The 9,604-nt window shown below is 35.5% G+C and overlaps 1 long non-coding RNA gene across 1 annotated transcript in view; it reads left to right on the top strand.

The window, feature by feature from the left end:
* The first annotated feature begins 3,551 nt into the window (after nucleotides 1-3,551).
* The window catches only part of LOC112907093 (uncharacterized), a 53,267-nt gene continuing 47,214 nt past the window's right edge, over nucleotides 3,552-9,604 (top strand). Inside the window, exons 1-2 of the long non-coding RNA XR_003232695.2 lie at nucleotides 3,552-3,701; nucleotides 3,795-4,004. This is a non-coding gene — a long non-coding RNA (uncharacterized lncRNA). The remainder of the gene's footprint in view (nucleotides 3,702-3,794; nucleotides 4,005-9,604) is intronic.

The raw sequence follows: 9,604 nt of genomic DNA, 5'->3' as shown, positions 1-9,604 counted from the left end.
AATATGTTTGATTCATAGATAATCCATTGGAGCATTTCTTTCTTTCTTTTTTATTGATGTATAATTGGCAGATAACATTCTATTAGTTTCAGGTGTACAACAAAATTCAGTATCTGTATACATTGCAAAATAATTTCCACAATGTTTAGTTAACATACGTTACCATATATAGTTACAAATTTGTTCTTGTTATGAGTAGTTTCGGGATTTACTTTCAACGATTTTCAGATATGCAATACAGTATTACTAACTATATTGTGCATTACATTCTTAGGACTTACGTATTTTATAACTGGAAGTTTGCACTTTTCTCTACCTTTACTCATCTTGTCAAGCCCTCCCAAAGCCCTTACCTCTGGCAACTACCAATCTGTTCTCTATATAAGCTCATTCTTTTTCTTCCTTCCTTCCTTCCTTCCTTCCTTCCTTCCTTCCTTCCATCCTTCCTTTTTTCTTTCTTTCTTTCTTTCTTTCTTTCTTTCTTTCTTTCTTTCTTTCTTTCTTTCTTGATCTCACATATGACTGAAATCATATGGTATTAGTCTCTCTGTCTGACTTATTTCCTTTACCATAATGCCTTCAAGGTCCATAGATGTTGCTGCAAATGGCAAGATATTTTTTTCATGGTTGGATAATATTCAATTGTAACTATACATACCACTTTTATTTATCCGTCAATGGACACTTAGGTTATTTTGCAATCTTAGCTATTGCAAGTAATGCGGCAATGAACATGAAGTGCAGATATATTTTCAAATTAGTATTTTTAGTTTCTGAAGGTAAATATCCAGAAGTAGAACTGCTGGAAGGGGAGGAGGGCGGGGGTGGGGGTGAATGGGTGACGGGCACTCAGGGGGGCACTTAACGGGATGAGCACTGGGTGTTATTCTGTATGTTGGCAAATTGAACACCAATAAAAAAATAAATTTATTATTTAAAAAAAAGAACTGCTGGATCATGTGATGGCTCTACTTTTAATTTTTTAAGGAACCTCCATACTACTTCTCATAGTGACTGAACCAATTTACACTCCCATCAGCAGTGCACAAGAATTCCCTTTTCTTCACAACCTTGTCAACACTTGCTATATCTTGTCTTTTGATAATAGCCATTCTGTATGTGAGGTGACATCTCACTGTAGTTTTGATTTGCATTCTCCTGATGATTAGTGATGTTGAGCACCTTTTCATGAATCTAACTTGTATGTCTCCTTTGGAAAGATGTCTGTTCAGATCATCTGCCCAGTTTTTAAATTGGATTAGTTGGGTTTTGTTTTGTTTTGTTTGCTATTGAGTTCTGTGACATTTTTATATATTTTGGATATTATCTCCTTATCAGATTTCTTGTTTGGAAATATATTCTCCCATTCCATAGGTTTCCTTTTCATTTTGTTGCTGATTTCCTTTGCAGGCAATTTTAGTTTTTTATGGTTCCACTTGTTTATTTCTGCATTTGTAGTTAGATCTAAGCTGCCTATGTTTTCTTCCAGGAGTTTTATGGTTTCAGGCTTTACATTATGGTCTTTAACCAATTTGAGTTAATTTTTGTTTATGATATAAGATAGTGATCCAGTTCCATTCTTTTGTATGTGTTCATCCAGTTTTGTCAATACCATTTATTGAAGAGACTTTCCCCATTGTATTCATGACTCATTTGTCATAAATTAATTGACTACATGTGTGGGTTTATTTCTGTGCTCTCTATGCTGTTTATTTTTTTAAAAGATTTTTAAAAATGTATTTATTAGAGAGAGGGAATGGGCAGAGAAGAGGTGTAGAGAGAAAAAGCAGACTCGCTTTTCAGTGAGAAGCCTAATGTGGGACTTAATCCCAGGACCTAGGATCATGATCTGAGCCAAAGGCTGATGCTTAACCAACTGAGTCACCCAGGTGCCCTCTATTCTGTTTCTATGTGGTTTATGCCAATACCATACTGTTTTGATTAATGCAGCTTTAAATGTAATCGGAAATCAGAGAGAGTGATGAATCTATCTTTGTTCATTTTTTAAAAAAGATTTATCTATTTATTTGATCAAGAAAGAGAGAGAGAGCATGTGGCAGGCAGGGGCAGAGAGAGAAGGAGAGGGAGAGTTTTAAGCAGCCTATACACTCAGTGTGGAGCCCAATCTCACAACTCTGAGGGCACAACCTGAGCTGAAACCAAGAATTGGGTGTTAACTGATGGGCCACCCAGATGCCCCTGTTCATCTTTTTAAAGATTGCTTTAGCTATTTGAGGTCTTTTGTGTTCCATATAAATTTTAGGATTCTTCCCTATGAAAAATGCCATTGGAATTTTGGTGGGATTGCATTGAATCTGTACCCAAGTTTGCTTTGAGTAGTATGGATATTTTAATAATATTTCTTCCAAATCGTGAGCGCAGACTACTTTTCCATTTTTTGATCTTCAATGTCTTTTATTAATGTCTTATAGTTTTTAGTGTACAGATCTTTCATTTAGTTAAATTTATTCCTATTTTTTTTACTCTTTTTGATGGAATTGTAAACAGGATTGTTTTCTTAATTTCTCTTTTGGATAGTTTATTAATATATAAGAATTCAATAGTTTCTTCGTTTTTTAAGATTTTATTTTATTTATCCATGAGAGGCGCAGAGAGAGAGAGAGAGAGAGAGAGAGAGAGAGGCAGAGACACAGGCAGAGGGAGAAGCAGGCTCCATGCAGGGAGCCCCCCATGGGACTCGATCATGGGTCCCCAGGATCACGCCCCAGGCTGAAGGCGGCGCTAAACCGCTGGGCCACCGGAGCTGCCCAATAGTTTCTTCTTATTGAGTTTGTGCCTAGTGACTTCATTAATTTTCCTTGTTCTAATGTTTTTTTTCATGGAGTCTTAAGAGTTGTCTGCATACAATATCATGTCATCTAAAAATAGTGACAATTTTACTCTTTACTTTTCAGTTTGGATGCCTTTCTTTTCTTGCCTAATTCTTCCAGCTAGGATTTGCAAAACTATGTTGAATAAAAGTGGTGAGAGTGAGCATCCTTGTACTGTTCCCAATCTTAAAGGAAAAGCTTCAGCTTTTTAATTTGGAACATTTCTTGATACTTATGTATGCCAAGTCTCAACTGTCAACTTCGCCTTGGGGAGTGGGCATTAAAAAATACCTGAAAAGGTCATGAAAAGCAGAGGTTCAGTGATAATAGTTGTGGTCACACCACAAGGCAAGCTAGCTGACCCTAGACAAGGTGGTAGCTGAGAATACCTACAATGGTAGGGCAAGGTACAGAGGCAATGCATACCTATCATTGGCCTCTGGAAGTACTATACTACTGTAAGCTGTGATTTTTGCCAGAAACCTTTTCTGGTAAATTTCCCGTGAAATTGTGACCAATTAGAATCCTTAAAAACCATGAAACAAACTTAATGTGAAAATAAAATAGATCTTCATGATGCAGAATATGCTGTTTGCAGCATATGCTGTTGGTTTGCTGCATATGCTGTTGGTGCTAGACTTTGTTTGTTAGTTCCCAGATGCAGTGTTGGCTACTAATCACTCAAATCTGCACCTTTTTTTTTTTCACAACATTGCCCAGGTGCTGCCTCACCTGAGATGGCTGGAAGTAATGCTCTGCCCCCAGAGACAGTGCTTTATTGAAGTGTTTTGATGCAGGTGTATAACCACTGGGCTTCTAGGTGGACAGACTTCATTCTATAATTGATGTTATAGAGCGCCTAGAGATCAGGTAAAGGCTAAGTATCTCAAAAACATGCTTTTTGTATTTTATCTACCTTTTATATCATAATTTTTAATCACTCTTACAAATTTCTCCTGATAGTATTTCTCTGTAAACCATCGGAAAAAGAATCCTCATCTTGAAAAGAATCTCGATTCTAGGGAATCCAACCTAAGGCAGATGGGGATAGAACTCATGACATTACCATGGTAACCATTACCTTTGGGGAAGAGGAGAAGGGAGTGGCTGGCAAGTGAGCTGCTGAGGGGACTTGATGTGCTATTTCCCAATCTCATTGGTGATTACATGGCTGTGAGTACTAGTGCTCTATACTTACAATTTTTGCAAAATTCTGTACAAACTTGTATATAAATTTAAAAGGTTTTAAATGTCTATACTTTTCTCCCATGTAAAAATGTTTTTAAGAATTTATCCTAAGGAAGTATTTGGATAAGTAAATGAAGTTATATGTACACAATAAATAATAAACTAAAATGATGTTTTCTGATAAGTTATTACTTCTACCAAAAATATTGGATAACGACTGTAGTTCATATTACAGTACTTAGAATCTGGATATATAGAAGGAAGGAAAGAAGATAAAAAGGAAAGAATTATTAGCACTTTACATAGAAAAGCTTTAAACATTAACAAATAGTGGGCCCAGTGGAGGATGAACTTAGCCTGGAATGCTGATTGAATTTGGAGGTGGAGTGGTTGGAATTTAGAGAAATTTCAATAGTCAAATTATATTGTAGCTGGATTTTTAAAGATAAACAAGAACTCATCAGATGATTTCGTTTTTGTTAAATACATACTTTCAAAAGATTTGCTGCAAAATTTTGTTGTTGGAGCCCATTTCTATCCAAGTGAGTATCAACTGCTTTTATACACACAAAATCCTTAGGGATTTTTCTCCCCAGGCAGTGTGGAGCAGTCTAAAAGCATACTGATGAAAGTAAGTAATATATTGTACTTTCCTAATGCTTCTGAATAGCTGTGTGATCTTAGGTGAGCCTAACTTTTCTGGACTACCCTTCCAGATATGTAAAATGGCAATGTTTCAAGTTTTTTCCAATGCTAAAACATTCTATTTTAACCTTGGATGCACTTACTCCTAGAATCAGATGCCCTATTAGAATTCAATTTTATTTTATTTTTTTTAACTTTTTTTTTTAATTTTATTTATTTATGATAGTCATACAGAGAGAAAGAGAGAGGCAGAGACACAGGCAGAGGGAGAAGCAGGCTCCATGAGCCGGGAGCCCGATGTGGGATTCGATCCCGGGTCTCCAGGATCGCGCCCTGGGCCAAAGGCAGGCGCCAAACCGCTGCGCCACCCAGGGATCCCAGAATTCAATTTTAATTTTAGATTGTTAATTTAAAACTTTAAATAAAATTACATGAAAATTACATAAGGCAACTTAAGGTGATACATTATATTTATTATTATTATTAAGTTTCTATGTATGCTTTATAATAATTTGGTGGATGTTTCAGCAAAATATAGAGCAAGATATAGAGCAAAATAGGTCATAAGCTCACATTATAATGACTAAGAATACTTGTATCATTAGTGAAAAGCAGAAGAAAACCTTAATAAATAAAAGAAGATATGGACTCACCTGGTTTCATAAATGGAATAAAGTCTTTTGTGTTCTTTGACTGCATTCCTGAAAAAAAAAGTAAAAGAAGGATAAGATATAAGCTTTAAATTTATTGCTAAGGTCTGAAATATCTTCAATAAGTATGTTGCTAAATTTTGTCTATTTGGTGAAATTAAATAAATAATATTTAAAGCAATGTGTACACATTTTAAAAAATAATAAACATCACATTAGATAGGCTTAGGTTTGGGTTCTTGCTCTAATAGTAGATGGAATGGTTATAGGACCACTGTTTATATTTTAGTGAAGAAAAATAAATTTCAAATAGAAGTATGTAGCGTGATAAAATTAAAACAAAATAATATAATAGAAAGACTTGAGAGGAACCATTTTAAATGAGATGACAAGAAAATTTTTGAGTAAGTGAGTTTTTAATTGAAATCTGAATCATGAAAGAGGTAGGAAAACAGAAACAAGGTGAAGTTCAAAGTTCTAAGGTAAGGATGAGCCATATATATTTGAAAACAGTTATCTTCATCATCATCTTTATCATCATCATCGAATAGCAATAATAAAAATAATAGTTAAATATTGATTATAATGTACAAGTCACTGTATCTCACATGCTGAAAGAGTAATTTCAAATAAAATAATTGAAATAAACTAATGGAGATAAAATCCATAATTCAAGGCATTAAAACCATAATTGACAGTAAAAACCATGTCAGTGATGTGGAAAAATGAAATCTGAGGCCTTGTCTGCAGCCTTTCTCCAACACCTATCACTGGCCTGGTTAGCTGCTACCTCAGCAAAACATGAGCTCACAGAAAAAATATACCCCAAAATATGTTCAAATGATTGCTAGGAACAAACCTTTCAGCATATAGTGTCAAAACAACTGGACATTCATATGTAAAATTAGACTTTGACTTAAATTTCATTCTTTATACAAACAAGATCTCAAAATTAGCCATATATCTGAATTACCATATAAAATTTTTCATTTCAGATATTTTTTAGAAAAAAGGAAAAAAATTCTTTATGACTTGAAGTTAGGAAGACTTTATAGACATGGCACCAAAAGCACAATCCATGATAAAATAACAAACTGTGTTTAATAAAAATTTAAAATATTAGTTAAAGAAATGAAATGTTTAAGGAAATGAAATGACAAGTTACATGTTGGCAGAAAATATTTATAAATCACATATATAACGAAGGACTTCTTTCTAGGACATATAAAGAACTCTCAAATGCCAGTAGTAAGAAATCAAACCACTCCATTAGAAAACTGAGTGAAAGATATGAACAGATGCTTTAGCAAATAAGATGTACAGATAGCACCTGAAAAGATGTGCAACAAAATTAGACATTAGAAAATACAAATTAAAATTATACTGTGATGCCACTACACAACAGAAGCTCTAGAATTAGAAAAAAAAAAAAAAAACAACTAGTGAGGATGAAGGGGAACCAGAACCATAATACATGGTGGTTATGCACAACACTACAGCAAAAGATTTGGGCACTTTCTTATGAAGTTAAAGATATATTTACTATACAATCAGCAACTGCACTTTTTGACTATATACACTACAGAAATAAAAGTATATTTTCACACAAACCCATTGATAGTAGCTTTTTTTCAATCGACAATCAACTAAATCTAGTAACAACTTATTTTGTTCAATAGCTAAATGAGTAAGCAAACTGGGCTACATTCATTTGATGGAATACTACTCAGCAATAAAAAATGAGCTAGTGATAAACAAAACTACCTAGATGGATCTGAAAGGCATTATGCTAAGTAAAAGATGCAAGGGTAAAAAAATTATGCAACACATGACTTCATTTATATGACATTTTCAAAAAGAGAGAACTATAATAAACCGGTGGTTCATCACCCATCAAATCGGTAGTTTGCAGGAATTAGGGATAGAAGATAACACAGAGGAATCTGGGTAGTATATTAGTCTGCTTGGGATGCCATAACAAAATCACAGACAAGGTAGCATAAATGACATAAATTTTTTTTCTCATTGTTCTTGGGGATAGAAATCAGAGATCAACATCCAACAAGGTCAGCTTCATTCTGGCTTGCAGGCAGCCACCTTCTCACTAGGTCTTCAATATGCCCTTTTTCATGGTGTTTATTATAAGGACACTAAGCCTATCAAACTACAGGTTAACCTTTCTGAATAAGTTTTACTTAATTGCTTCCTTAGGGGACCCATCTTCAAATACAGCCACACTGGGAAATGGGACTGCCATATGTGATTTTTTGGGTGACACATTTAATCCATAACATTCCACCCTTGGCATCTCCAAATTCCTGTCATCTCACATGCAAAATACATTAACTCCATCCTATAGTCCCCAAAGTCTCACCTCAATCCAGGATCAACTCTAAAATCCAAAGTCCCCTCTGAATCAGATATAAGTGAGGCTTGAGATATAATTTATCCTGAGGCAAAATTTGTCTCCAGCTTGTGAACCTGTGAAACCTGACAAATTATGTGCTTCCAGAATATAACGGTGAAATAGGCTTAGGATAGATGTCATCATTTGAAAAAGAAGAAAACAGAAGGAAGGAAGGGGTAATAAGCCCCAAGCAAATCCAAGAGCCAGTAAGTCAAATTCCCCAGGTATTTATGTTAGATAATAAGAATATGGCTCTCTGAGATAGTCTTGATCTTTTGACTCTGCCAGGACCCTATTCCCATGGCATTCTTTGAAAGCTCTGCCTCTACACTTCTTTGTGGTAACTGACTGCCCCAGCGAATTTAAGGACAGCATTCTACCTCTGAAACTGAGAAGGAAGCAGCTTGCCCCTGGGCCTGTGGTGGGATTGGCAGCCCTGATGATCTGTGAATTATTAAATCATTCTGCCCCCCCAACTTTAAAAAAAGATTTTATTTATTTATTTATTTATTTATTTATTTATTTATTTATGAGAGAACCAACTAAGAAAAGGGGGAGAAGCAGGCTCCCTGTGAGCAGGAAGCTTGAGGCAGTGTTCTATCCCATGACCTGAGCCGAAAGCAGATGCTTAACAGACTGAGCCACTCAGGTGCCTCTATTCTGCCCTTTTCTTGAAGGGTAATACATGTTTGCAGCCTTTTTCTCTATTTACCCTTTTCTCTATTTCCCTCAGTGTTAGCTTGCAGGGTCTCTGAGGTCTAATCCCATCTCTATCTCTATCTCTGCTCTCATAATTCCTGAGACTTCTGCTGAGAGAGCTGATTAGATCTATGATTCACCTCCATAATAATCTTCTTACCAACTGGTTGGTCAGTCGCAGCCTTAGTGGTCTTTTAAAGACATGCTTTCTCATTTTTTTTTCTTTTGCAATATGGATAGGCTAAGAATTTCATAAATTTTCAAGTTCTAATTCCTTTTTGCTTAACAATTCCTCTTTTAATTAATTTATCTTGTCTTACATTTTACTATGAGCAGTCAATAGAAACTCAGGGTGCACCTGAAAAGTTTTCCTTAGAAATCTCATCAGCTACATATCCAATTTTGTTATCTGCGAGTTCTATCTTCCACAAAACACTAGATCACAATTCAGCCAATTTCCTTGCCTCTTTATTACAAGGATATCCTTTCTTCCAATTTCCAATAATTTTTTCCTCATTCGTATCTGAAACCTCACCATAATGATCTTAAGTCCTCATACTTCCACCAACAATCTGTTTATTTATGGATTCTCTAAGAAGATGGAGACTCTCTCTCCAGCTCTCCTCTTTTCTTCATCAGATCTCACCAGAATCATCTTTTTTTTTAGATTTATTTATTTATTTTAAAGAGAGAGAGAGAGAGAGTAGACAAGTGGGTGGGGGGTGCGAGAGAGAGAGAGAGAGAATAGGGAAGCATACCCCAGCTGAGTGGGAAGCCCAATGCTGGGCTCAATCTGGGGACCCTGAGATCATGATCTGAGCCAAAAGTTGAATGCTCAACTAACTGAGCCACCCAAGTGCCCCTCACCAGAATTATCTTCAACATCCATATTCCTATCATCAGTCCCCTCACAACAATCCAGGCTTTTTCTAGCATGGAACTCTAAAGTCCCTCAGCTTCTACTTATTACCCAATCCCAAAGCTACTTCTACATTTTTAGTCATTTGTTATAGCAGTACCTACTTTCCTATACCAAGATCTACATTAGTCTGCTACAGCTGCCATAACAAAATATCATAGACTGGTTGGTTTAAATAATAGATTTACTTTATCACAGTTTTGAATACTACAACTTAATAGTCAGGGTCTGGCAGGGTTGGTTTCTAGTGAAAGTTCTCGGTTTG

Source organism: Vulpes vulpes, chromosome 14 (assembly GCF_048418805.1).
Source record: "Vulpes vulpes isolate BD-2025 chromosome 14, VulVul3, whole genome shotgun sequence".
Lineage (NCBI taxonomy): Eukaryota > Metazoa > Chordata > Mammalia > Carnivora > Canidae > Vulpes > Vulpes vulpes.
Note: the sequence above shows the minus strand (reverse complement) of the source record. Positions and strands in the feature narration are given on the sequence as shown.